The sequence below is a fragment of the Notothenia rossii genome (assembly GCF_949606895.1).
Source record: "Notothenia rossii genome assembly, chromosome: 5".
NCBI lineage: Eukaryota > Metazoa > Chordata > Actinopteri > Perciformes > Nototheniidae > Notothenia > Notothenia rossii.
This window is the reverse complement of record NC_136903.1, coordinates 66,721,729-66,734,703: the sequence shown is the minus strand read 5'-3', so window position 1 is coordinate 66,734,703 and position 12,975 is coordinate 66,721,729.

The following is a 12,975-nucleotide window of genomic DNA, read 5'->3' as shown; positions in this document are numbered from 1 at the left end:
AACTAGTTTATAAATTAATCCTGGTCAAATAATATGTAATTTACCCCAGTGTGATGTGAAAACGTTAAACCTCCAGTGCTCAGGGACTGGGAATGTTTTTTTTAGACACCTAGTGTTTAGCAGTTTGAATACAAAATATTTCTACATTTAATTCTATATATTTAATCAGGCTAAATCATTGGCTAGATATAACTTTTTGCATTTGGTACTTACTAGGGCATTAAAGACATAAGACATAAACTACAATTCAAAAAGAGTACTTTTGCTTTTCGTTTGTAGCATTGTCAATGTTATCAGCTTTGTTGCAATGAGGATACAGGTTAATTACAACAGTTTCATTGTAGTAAAACTTTTCACAGTCTATATAAGTTTAGCAAGTAGTTAAAAGTTGTGTAAAACTTAGGAGCGTTGGGGCAGGGTTTTTATGACCCCGTCCAGATTTCAGCTTGCCACAGGAATTTTCTCTTCCAGGCATCATGCCTATTTGATAGCGTAGAGAGGACAGGGAAGAAGGGGAGAGAGGAAGGATGACATGCAACAAATGTCCACACTGAACTGAGTTAAAGGGCTTTTATATCCTGTTCACCTGTTATTAAAGGTGGGGTAGGTAAGTTTGAGAAACCAGCTCGAGATACACTCTGTGTTATATTCCATAGAATGCTCTTAACATCCCGATAGCAATGAATATCTTAAGTGCTTTGACAAAAAATCAATAAAAAATGTCATCTGTGGAAGCCGTAGTATTGTAAAAAGCACGACCAATCATTTTAGCCAGCCCGGCTAAAATAACTGGATGGCCTACCTGTCTGTCAGCCTTCCATCTGTGCACAAACTTATCTCGTGCCCTCATTGGTCATGTACGCGTTCGTGTGTGTTGGAGTAGGGGCTCTGTAAGGAAGTGGCAAATTTTTTCCGGCTGTGTATTTTCAGGTCTCAGGCTCGAAAATGACGTGCCCAGAATAAATGACTCTATCTTCACTTCTAAAAGGGGTAAATTAATAATCTTTTTCTCTCAAAGCAATGATAAACCTGTGAGTTGGCTGTAGAAGTGTCAGAATCAATAGAGATGTTTATATTTTTAATTAAATTCAGATTGAACATAGTAAAAAAAATTCCTCTAAAAAAAAAAAACATTACTTATAGTGAAAACCACCCTTGAATGATGGGATAGTAGACAAAAACCTTTAGGAATCCAAACTATAACATATAATAAGTACCCTGCTGTATCAAGATTGATGCAAAACAAGTGAAATTTGACCTTTTTAGAGAGGCTTAGAAAAAGTAGGTCCAGGCGGAGTCACCTCTGGGTACATTTGGGTGTATTTGTCGTATCTCTGGAACCCATTGGTCGATTTGGGTTACCTCTTTGTAACCGTTAGAGCCAATAGAATCGAGAGGACGTTCCTAAATCCCTTCTAAACATTACCATTGAGGAGTGAGAGTGATACGCACACCTAGCTTGCCCAAAACCGGAAGCTCTGTTACACTCTACAGTATATGAAAAATACGTTGCCATAAAGTTTATTATCAGTAATAATTTCAAAGTGACACAAAGACATTGGACACAGCAGCGTTTATATGCGTTTTAATCAACACATCCTCACTCCCAGGCCGGCCTATGTTGACGTTATGTCAAGTCCCCTGTGTCGGCTTTTTCCAACGCAAGGGGGTGGCAGCCGTGTCGGCTTTTTCCAACGCAAGGGGGGCGGCCCTTAGCGTACATTTTCAACTTTCCGGGATGTCCATAGGCTTCTATAGCTCCCTAAACGTATGTTGTAGACGACTTGAGATCGCGAGCGAATGCTACCCGCAGATCCATTCTCACAGCGTTTATCAACCTATTTCTAACACAATATCAAGCCACACTTATTGTTTTTACTTCTTTATTTTAATTGAACAATGTAGGACTTTTGTTGCTGTTAGTTATGGGGAGAGTAGGGGCTCAGAATACTGAAATCTGTATTGTTTCATCGTTTTTTCCTTCTAATTTTGTATTCTTTTCTAAACCACACACTGTTATTTACTCAACAATAACACATAATTATACTTATGTTTATTTATTTGTTTGATTAATAAACACAAGTTGAAGTCCGTCAGGACCGAGGGTCGGAGCAGCTCATAGTAGCCTAGTTGCTTGAGAGAATTTTACACCCGGAAGTAAGTATTCTCTCCGCTTCGCTTGACAAAACCCATGGACAAACCCTGTGATAGTCCTCAAGCTCTGTGATTGGATGTTTGAGTGTGTGCGCCGAGGGTTACGCCGAGCGTCGAACAGCACTTTGAAATGGGATGGAACCACGGCAGACTGTCCAAAACTGGATTTGAACGGGTCCACTCCGTCGCCCCCTCCCCCACCCCGTCCCCAGAACTACATATGCTGGCTATTGTTTGTTTCGCAACATGTTTAACTTCTATGGCACGTCTCTACTGGGAGTTGTAGTTTTAAAAGACGTTTTCATATTTCCCATAATAAGAAGTTGCCAGTATTAAACTGTGTACAACCCTGGAGGTTTAGGGGATAGGAACACTCACATTTAAAACATACAATTAATAAATGGGTGAAAATTGCTTGTGCCCATAATGGGCAGCATTACTCACATGCCAGCTAAGGTCAGAAGACCTTTATTTAACAGCTGGTCTTATGTCTGTGACCCCTCCTGTTGTTAATTGATCAGCCTGAAACATGCTCTTGTCAAGGTTCAGAGGCAAATATGGCAGTAGCCATCGATCATCTTAAGATAAGATATACTTTATTGATCCCAAGTTGGAAACATTTGCGTTACATCAGCATGTGTAACAGTTGTAAATATGCAGTGGTGTTTATTTGTAAATCATTTAGTATAATCACACAAATTCTGTGTTTTATTTAATAATTCTGTGTTCTTTATTTATTGATTGTTCAATACCTGACAAGGCCGGAGATGAAAAACTTGGGTCGCAGGTTCCTCAACAGTGCATTACAAGACATCTATCAATATGTGTGTATACCTCCACCATTAAACTGTCGTATTCTGCACATTTCTTATACTATCTACATACATCTTATAAGAGTATACTACATATGTATAATATCAGTTAAAATAAGTGCTTAAACATACAGTGGTTAACATTGCAGGAAACTAATATATTAGTAGGCTACTTTATCAGGCTTAATATTTATACCCCCAAAGCTTTTTTCTTATTCAAAATAAGACCTTAACCTAAAGTATTATTTAATGTTTAAATAAAGCCTTATTAGTTTGTCTGTCTGTGTCTCCTATTAATATAAGGTGACCAGATTTTCAAAATTAAAACCGGGGACATTTTGAGTTTTGCGGTCAATATATCATTAACATATCCAATTTTCTTCACTGTTAAAGAAAAAAGGGGGACAATTCTGGCTAATGTAATTCGAACATTTGAACTGTTGGATACAAACAGAAGGACGATAGCTCATATATGAGACTTCAAATGTCTTTTATTTTGAAACTCTACATCAGATTGTCCTGATTCTCTCTGAGTGACTAGATGGGGTGTCCTGCTATCACCCTGGAGTGAAATGAGTCTTTGATAATTTGACAGTTTTTTATTTATTCTTATCTAAAAACAGAGGGATGATAGCTCATATATGAGATTTCAAAAGTATTTTATTTTGAAATTCTAGGTCAGATTGTCCTGATTTTCTCTGATTGACTAGATGGGGTCTCCTGCTATCACCCTGAACTGAAATAAGTATTTGATTGACTTTGAATGACTCTTTGATTATGGACGGTTTCCATTAAATAATAATCAAAATATAGATGGACAATTTATCTAATTTGAGATTTGAAACAGCATACATTTTAAATAGTCACCCAGTGGAAGTGTCAGTTCTCATTCATAACACTCCGTTCGATGTCTCACTATGGGATGCGCCTCATAGCGGAGCAAACAGAAGCATCAATCTCACCTACGCCAATCCTGATTGGCAGGTGATCTTGACGTCAGCGTCAGGGAATCCACCCCCTATAAGTAGCTTGCGCTACGTCGCATGCGTCATTCAAACACCTCTTCTCGCTTCAGAGGACATCTCTTTATCGGCAGCCGCGCAGCTTAACTGTCCACATACGGAACCAAGCTATCCTAGCTAAATTCGGTCGACGGACGCTCGCGAGCTACCCTTAAATATTCTTCGAAGAGAAGATTGTAGGTACTAACACACCAGTTAGTGCCACATTCGACCTCACCCTTTTTTCTTTTTTCTTCGGAAATCGAAAAGGTAAGGTTTTGATTTAAGCTAGCAGCACACCTGTTGCTAGCTTACCCTCCTTGCTACCGACACCACGCTAGTGAGGACGCTTTTTTCTTTCTTCTCCACCAGAGAAGAATAGGATTAAGTAAAAATATGAACACACCAGTTAATATTCTTCGGGAATAAATCCTACACCGTCGTCTTTTCCCCGGATTAACGACCGGTTGGAGAGGATTTTTTCTCGGCTAACGCACCTGCTACGAGCGCGTCCTTCCTACGTCGCCATAATGGCGAACAAGATGGACAAGTCTCTCCCTCACACCAGAGGAGCCAGGGAACCGGAGGCTCGGCTTTGCGGCTGTGGGTCAAAGATTTCGGACACAGACGCACACCAGGTCTGCTCGTCCTGCCTCGGGCTGCAACATGCCCAGGAGGCTATCGACAACCCCAGCTCATGCGAGCATTGTGCCCGCTTCACCACGAGGAGCCTCCGCCGACGGCTTGCTCGCTAAGCTAGCCTGTCAAGTCAGGACCTCCTCATGTCCCCTGATTTACCGGATGGAAATCATGACATGAGGGCGTCCTCCACAGAGATGGAGCCCCGCACTGTGTCGGTCTGGGGCTCATCAGTGGTAGCCGCTGCAGAACCGGAGTCCCGCGCCGTGTCAGGCTGGGACTCGGTAGCAGCGAGGGGCGCGCGAGCGGAGCCCCTCGCTATACCAAGCTGGAGCTCCCGGCTGGACCTCACCATGGTCCAGCCCGCAGAAGACGTCCTAGAGTTGGATTATACGGAGGATGACGAGGACGCCTCGGGATTCCTCCTGTCCGAATCTGACGAGCAGGAAGACAACGTCTTCATATCATCGGCTCAGGCTGCGACGCCGGGTGCGATGACTGCTCGCGGGGGCGATAGTACACCAGCTTCGCCCTGTCTAAGTATGGACCTGCAGGCCGTGTGTCAGCGTGCCGCAGCCAGACTGGACATCCCATGGCCTGAAATGGCCAAGGAGACCTCCAGATCCCGTTACGAGGGCAAGAATTTGCCCCAAACAACGAGGATAAAGAGGCAACTCCTACCAGTCTTTCCGGAGATGTTGGAAGAAGTGTCGGTCTCGTGGAGAGACCGGCCCTTCAGCAACAAGACCCCGATCCAGGGTGCCTCCTCCCTAGACTGCGACGGCATGGAGAAGCTCGGCCTACTCGGCATGCCGCCGATGGAACCAGCCAACCCAGAATTTCGGCCAGCAGGCGAGGAAGAAGAAGCGACCGGTCTGACAGCCCCCTCTTCTCCCCCCCATGACAGAGCTGGAAGTCCACGGTTCCCCAGCTCCAGATGTGTTCCCGCTGCTTCGAGAGATGCCTCAACGCCATCCTCAAGTGCACAAATACACATGTTGTCACAATATTGTTCCGTTTTCTCTTATAAAGGATTTTCCGCTGACGCATCCAGGCCTCAGGCCAAGGGCGCAGCTCGAAAAAATGAAAGAAAAAACAATAAAAACAATAAAACCAATAAACAGCCCGCCATTTGTTCCCATTTTGAGAGCATTTTGAGAGCAGCTACGAGCTCTCTCAAAAGACGGACACTAGAGGGCCCTATAACACAACAAATAGAGACTCAGGGTGCAGGAGACGTGTCATCTCCACTGACTCTAAGGAGCGAACAGTGGATGATGCTCACAACGTCTGCTTGGGTGTTAAAAACAGTTACACGGGGCTACAAACTCCAATTCGCTGTCCCCCCCCTCGCTTCTCGGGCATCGTATATTCACAGGCCCGAGGGGAGTCAGCCCTCATTCTAGAAAGGGAGATCCTCTCACTTCTAGAAAAGAGAGCTATATCTATAATACCCGCAGAGCAGAGTCAGAGCGGCTTTTATTCCAAGTATTTCCTCATTCCCAAACGGGGAGGGAACGGAATTCGGCCAATACTAGACTTGAGGGCTCTGAATGCGTATCTAAGAAGATACAAATTCAGAATGCTCCCTCACACATCTCTGCTGCGTCTCGTGCGACAAAACGACTGGTTTACATCAGTCGACCTGAAAGATGCGTATTTCCACATCCCAGTATATTACCCACACAGGAAATATCTGAGATTCGCATTTCAGGGGGTCTGTTACGAATACAGAGTATTCCCTTTCGGACTGTCTCTCAGCCCACGAGTGTTTGTACGATGTACGGAAGCCGCGATAGCCCCATTGAGACAACAGGGTATTCGCCTGGCAACCTACCTAGACGACTGGCTGCTCCTCGAACAGTCGAAGTAGGAGGCTATTACGCAGACAAATGTCCTCGTAAAGCACCTGCTCAACCTGGGTTTCATAATAAAAACGGAGAAGAGCATGCTGTGCCCAGCACAGACTGTGCTCTTCCTGGGTTTACACCTAAACTCGGTGCCTTTTACAGCCCGCTTGTCGGCGAGAAGAGTGAAAGCTTTCAGGGCTTGCCTCGCTCGTTTCCGGCTGCGCAAACATGTTCCCTTCAGATCATGCCTGCGGTTACTGGGGCTCATGGCGTCAGCCATCCTGGTCATACGACTGGGACGCTTACACATGAGAGAGTTTCAGTGGGTCTCCCGCAAGAGGTGATAACCACTATTCAGAGTGCGAGAGCCTCCTCCTGTATGACTATACGTGGAGGGTGTTTGAGGAGTGGTGTCTTCAAAAGAGGCACACTTCCTTTCAGTGTCCTGTTGGAGTGATTTTATCATTTCTACAGGACCTAATTGATAAACACAGAGCTTTCTCCACGATCAAAGTGTACTTGGCTGCTATTGCCGCATGCCATGTGGGCTTTGAGGGTAAGACGGCCAGCCAGCATCCCCTGGTCTGCCGTTTTATGAAGGGAACTCGCAGGCTCCTCCCGGTCTCCAGGTCACTGGTGCCCTTATGGGACTTGACAGTGGTTTTAGATGGACTCACTCGAGCTCCATTTGAACCCCTGGAAGAAGCTGACATGAAGCACCTGTCACTCAAGACAGTGCTGCTACTGGCCCTGGCTTCCGCCAGTCAGTGACATTCATGCGCTGTCTGTGCATCCTTCATGCACCCAGTTTGCCCCAGGGCATACTAGGGTGTTACTAAAGCCGAACCCTGCCTTTGTACCTAAGGTGGTGGGTTCATGTACTCCAATTGACATTGAAGCATTTCCTCTGCCGCTGTGTCCCTCCGGGGAACAGCAGCCGAATTTGCTGTGTCCAGTCCGTGCTTTACACACTTATATGGGCAGATCAAAGAAGTTTCGTCATAATGACCAACTCTTTGTGTCCTGGGCTAACCCTCACAAGGGCAGGCCTGTTACCAAGCAACGGCTCTCCCACTGGATTGTGGAGGCAATTGCTTTGGCCTATACGAGTCAGGGTTTGCAGGCACCTTCGGGTTTGCGTGCTCACTCGACTCTTGGAATGGCTACATCCTGGGCTTTGTTCAAGGGTGTTTCCATTCAAGACATTTGTGCAGCAGCGAGTTGGTTCTCGCCGCTCACTTTTGTCCGCTTTTACAGGCTAGACGTCTCTGCTCCCAGTGTGGCTCGAGCAGTGCTGGACCCCCTGCTGAGTTAGATATTTAACTGTAAGGTTCTGGTTGGTCTTGGTGACTTTCGAGATTAGCTCGTCTGGCAATACGGGAGTTACGATTTCCCATAGTGAGACATCGAACGGAGTGTTATGAATGAGAACTATAGGTTACTTACGTAACCCCAGTTCTCGGAGTAACATGAAGTGAGATGTCTCACCAGACGGCCCTCCTTGCTATGGTGAAGCGAGAAGAGGTGCTTATTTTGAATGACGCATGCGACGTAGCGCAAGCTACTTATAGGGGGTGGATACCCTGACGCTGACGTCAAGATCAGCTGCCAATCAGGATTGGCGTATGTGAGATTGATGCTTCTGTTTGCTCCGCGATGAGGCGCATCTCATAGTGAGACATCTCACTTCATGTTACTCTGAGAACTGGGGTTACGTAAGTAACCTATAGATATGAGATATGTCTGCATAACTGTATACTTACATTTTACATTCACTCAGTTATAATGTGGTAGTTATAAGTAGTTTGTTTTAAATTATTATTGATCACATTATATAGTACATATTTCTTGATTTAAGCTCCAGTATATACGAATATGCTTGGTGTGTTTTTTAGGTATATTTGTTATTGACCGAGTAAACGCTTTTATTTTGAAGGCAGTTTTACAGGGATCTACCGTAATGCATATGATATTCGCGCACCGCAATACAATGTGCGGGCTGGCTTGACTGTGTTTTCCGAAGTGGGGGCTGGCTTGACAACGGACTCTTTACCCAGTGTGGCCTGACATGAAACGTTTTATTTCACCTTGCTATGTGTTTTTAACGTATATTAAAAAACGGGGACATTTCCGGGGACAGTTTCAACCGGGGACAGGCCAATACCAACGGGGACTGTCCCCGGAAAACGGGGACGTCTGGTCACCCTATATTAATATCTAATAATAAAAATAATACATTTCAATAACGTGCTTTAATCACCAGGTGTCCCTTTCTATCAGCTGTGCACCGTTATGGAGTAAATATACCAATATACTGATTGGATCAAATATAAAAGTCAGCCGAATTAGTATTGATACTGCAAGGACACTTATATTGTGAAGATAAATTGAAGATGTTGTTTAATTGCTGATATATTTATGATCCACGTCACATATTCAGTTTCGGCGGCAGTTGTTTTGTCTAGAAGTCTTCTCATCAGGGCTCTATTAAATAGCGAACTACGGCAGATATGTAATATTTAATGCAGCCAAACCGTGTATTAAAATGCCGTTATGTGATGACCTCCAAAGAGAAAATCAAGCAAACTCGGAATAAAGTATCATTTTATTTTTAAAAAATGTTTTCGTATTTCACATCAAGAGGAAGTCCGGTTAACTAAAATGTCCGTGCGGAACAATACCCCAACCCAATCCGTGGGTGAATAATGTAATCACCACATTACACAAATCCCTTCACATTTAAATTTAAATTTACATTAAAGTATTTCATGAGGCCTTCTAATTTTTTAAAAATATAATTAGGGTTGTAGTTGAAGAGTTTGTAACAACGCACAACGGCACGTCCATTAATACAGATACAGATACAGATTTCAGTATTCTGAACCCCTACTCTCCCCATAATTGACGGCAATAAAAGTCCTACATTATTCAATTAAAATAAAGAAGTAAAAACAATAAGTGTGGCTTGATATTGAGTTAGAAAAAGGTTGATAAACGCTGTGAGAATGGATCTGCGGATAGCATTCGCCCGTTATCTCAAGTCGTCTACAACATACGTTTAGGGAGCTATAGCCTATAGAAGCTTATGGACATCCCGGAAAGTTGAAAATGTACGCTAAGGGCCGCCCCCCTTACGGCCGCGCCCCCCCTTGCGTTGGAAAAAGCCGACACAGGGGGCTTGACATAACGTCAACATAGGCCGACCTGGGAGTGAGGATGTGTTGTTTTAATGCCCTTGAACACAACTTTTGATCAGAAAACAGCAAAGGTAAGACGTATTTGCCGTTTTGGCCCCGTAAAGTGAAGTTGTGTGTTGTCTTTCCATGGCTTTCGCTGCTGTGAGTTTTGGTCGCACAGTGATGATACTTATACCAATGGAATTTGTGGAATCTCAGCTTTCATATGCTATTTAGTTTGAAGTATACAATATCGCTACCGTGAGTTATGTGCTAAGTGCGTTTGTATGATTGTAATTCAACTTTTTTTAAATTATATTTCTACAATTGCATTTCTGTTTTATTCAGATTCATATTTTTTGTTTAGTGTCTTCTGTCATTGTTCTCGCTGCGTATGTTGGCCAGGACAGTCTTAAGAAAGACAATATTTAATCTCATTAAAGCTTTAAATTAAGAAGCCACACATTTAGGGACGTTGGAATTACATGGTGCAGTTTTGTTAGTTTTTTTGTAATTTATTGTCAAGACTACAGTAGAAGTTCCAAAATAATTTAAAATAAATTAAAAGGTATATTTACAACCTATCTTTTTTTGATGAATCATCTCTTAAAAATATATCAGCTTTAAAAAAAACGGTTTTATGTGTCCACATCTAGGTAGCAAGTGACCCAACAAAGGATCACAAACCTGTGATTGAGAAACCCCGGTCACTGTTTGACACTGAATCCATATGAACTTGTGGCATTCTGAGCTCTCTTTGAGCTGCGTGCGGTTTTCTATACTGTGTCTGTTATGCCCTTGAATCCTGACCCAACCTTGTATGTTATTTTCAATGAGGAGAACCTCTGCCTGAATATATAGGATTACTAGACTGGAATAACCAGCTGCCTTTACAACTGCTATAAGATTACCAGGCTGGAATATCTAATCCATGCTACCTGACATGCACTTTGAAATCCTGTCACCCTTAATGGACTAGCATATGGGCTTTTAAATTAGAATTACTCAGATCATGTGCACAAGATGAGGGCCCACAGATTTAGTTACTTTGACATTTACAAAGACTAATAGAGTGTAGGGAAATAAGTCTAGAGGTGCATGTCAAAAAAGTAAAAAGTCAGACAAAAGACCCCAACGGTTACCCAGAGATTCCCCATCAAGCAACCAATCACTAGAACCAATAACCATAGACACAAACACTCCGGCTGTGATTTTTATGATTGAGAATATGTGTACTCTGACTGGATTCATCAGAGCAGAGCTGAATAATATGAAAATATATTGACTGAGGGAAAATCTAGCTGATACAGCACCACACATTATGAAAATACAGACGAATAGACAAATTCAAAAATTCAAATAAATCAACAACAAATTGGATTAGAAATTAAACTTTAAAAAAGTTATTACAAATGGACAAATCTAATCTACTTCATCAACAATTCACACAGGGATCCCGCAAAACATCCAACAGGAAACACTTATCATAGAAAATATGTCAAAGTACATTAAAAAAGCAGGACAGTAGAGAATGATAATGCATATATCTTGCCCTAAAAGGGTTTGGATTGGCAGACAACCATGGCTTTTATCTGTTGAAAATACTGGAGCATTAAGGAGATAAATAACCATATTTTTCTTTAATGAAAACCAAGCTAAATATATACATTAGCCATGTGGCAGGAAACACGTCTCCAAATGAATGCTGAGTTTTTCTCTTAAAATGCTAAATAATATTTTGTTGGCCCCTTAGTGGCCCCCAAAAAAATCAGCCATTGCAGGTTTTGACTAGATTCACAATTCCTTTGTATTTACATATCATGCGTCTTTATATTATTGCTCTTCTTCATTTCGTATGACTTACTTTAAAAAATAAGAATGCCTGGTGTACGCGTCCATGTTTAAGCCGGACCAGGGGCTTTGTTTGCATTACATCCCTCCTCTCTTTTCCAGAAAAAAAACTTGAAACAAGAGTTTATACTAGATGAGTGTATTTTTAAAATAATGTACCCAACAAAAAAATTATAAAAACTGGCCCTAATTATAACATAAATAACACTCACAGGAGCTACTTTCCTGTATAAAGAGTTAATTGTTTTAAGTAAATCTATATTATTTATAAATGTATCTAACAGAGACAGCATTCATCAACATTGCTGTAAATATGCAATAACTGGTAAAACAAAAAAGTTATTATTCACACAAGATTAGCAAAAAATAAGTATAAGAAAACAAGAATACAAGGGAAAAAATATTAAGAATAGAGAAAACTAATATTGTCAGATTTAAGAAATCCAATACAAAATCCCCTAAAAATATATGACTCATTAAATATTATGAATGCAGGATCATAACCTGTTATTAAGTATCTTCGCAGTCGTTCATTTTACTTTTACTGAACACACTAGAGCTTTTTAGATCACTTCGGTGTTGAAGTTTATGTCCCTTATATTCCTATCGCACAAAGACGAGCTGTGTGAAGGTGCGCAGGACGTGTTTATACCTCTGCATCATCAGTACATGCACAACCAAGCTGATCGAGAAACTGCTTCGTCAACACTGTTAACGGGTAAGGTGACGGTGTCATTGGGGGAGGGATGGACGCAGGGAGGGATGGATGAAGGACGGACGGAGGGACGATATCTCTGAGACGAGTGACACTGCAGTAGCTGCAGCCCACCCTCATCCTGTGGCTCGTATCTCACCCATTAACCTCCCCTCTCCCTCTCTTTCTGAAACAAATCGGTTAGCAGGGGAATGGATCGATTATTTACCCTCTGAGTCTGACTCCTGCAGTCTATGATCCCTCCATCACTGTCTGTCTTCCTGTCTCTTTGTCTGTAGCAAATGATATTATGAAGCGTTTAAGTGGCGGGTCATGCCTCAGCTGACTGCGCTCTCAATGACATGTCTAGGACATCACACAAGAAAAAGATCCCTTTATATCGTGCATGTCAAGTCAGCTGGTGTTTGTGTGTGCACTTGAACGTCCCTGGCACACCTTTATCTATACCTTGGGTACAAACAAATGAAGTTTATATTCATCGATGAGCATCATGTCCCCCGTGAGGACACATAATGAGATTTCTTGAGGTGACAGTGCATGATGATGTATAGCAAAGTCTTCAAACAGTCTTCTGTGACCTTGGATGCATCTGCTCGTGCCTGCAGTGGTGCTACTCGCGCCGCAATGTTACAGAGGATCTGCAGGCAGCTAACTCCAGGCTGCGGCACGAGCGGAGTGAGAGGAGGGGATGATTTCTTCCTGACTTTAGGCACCTGGTTCTCTATCAGGTAACACAATATTCAACTTATGTTGCCAAATTGGCCGCCCTTCTGAAAA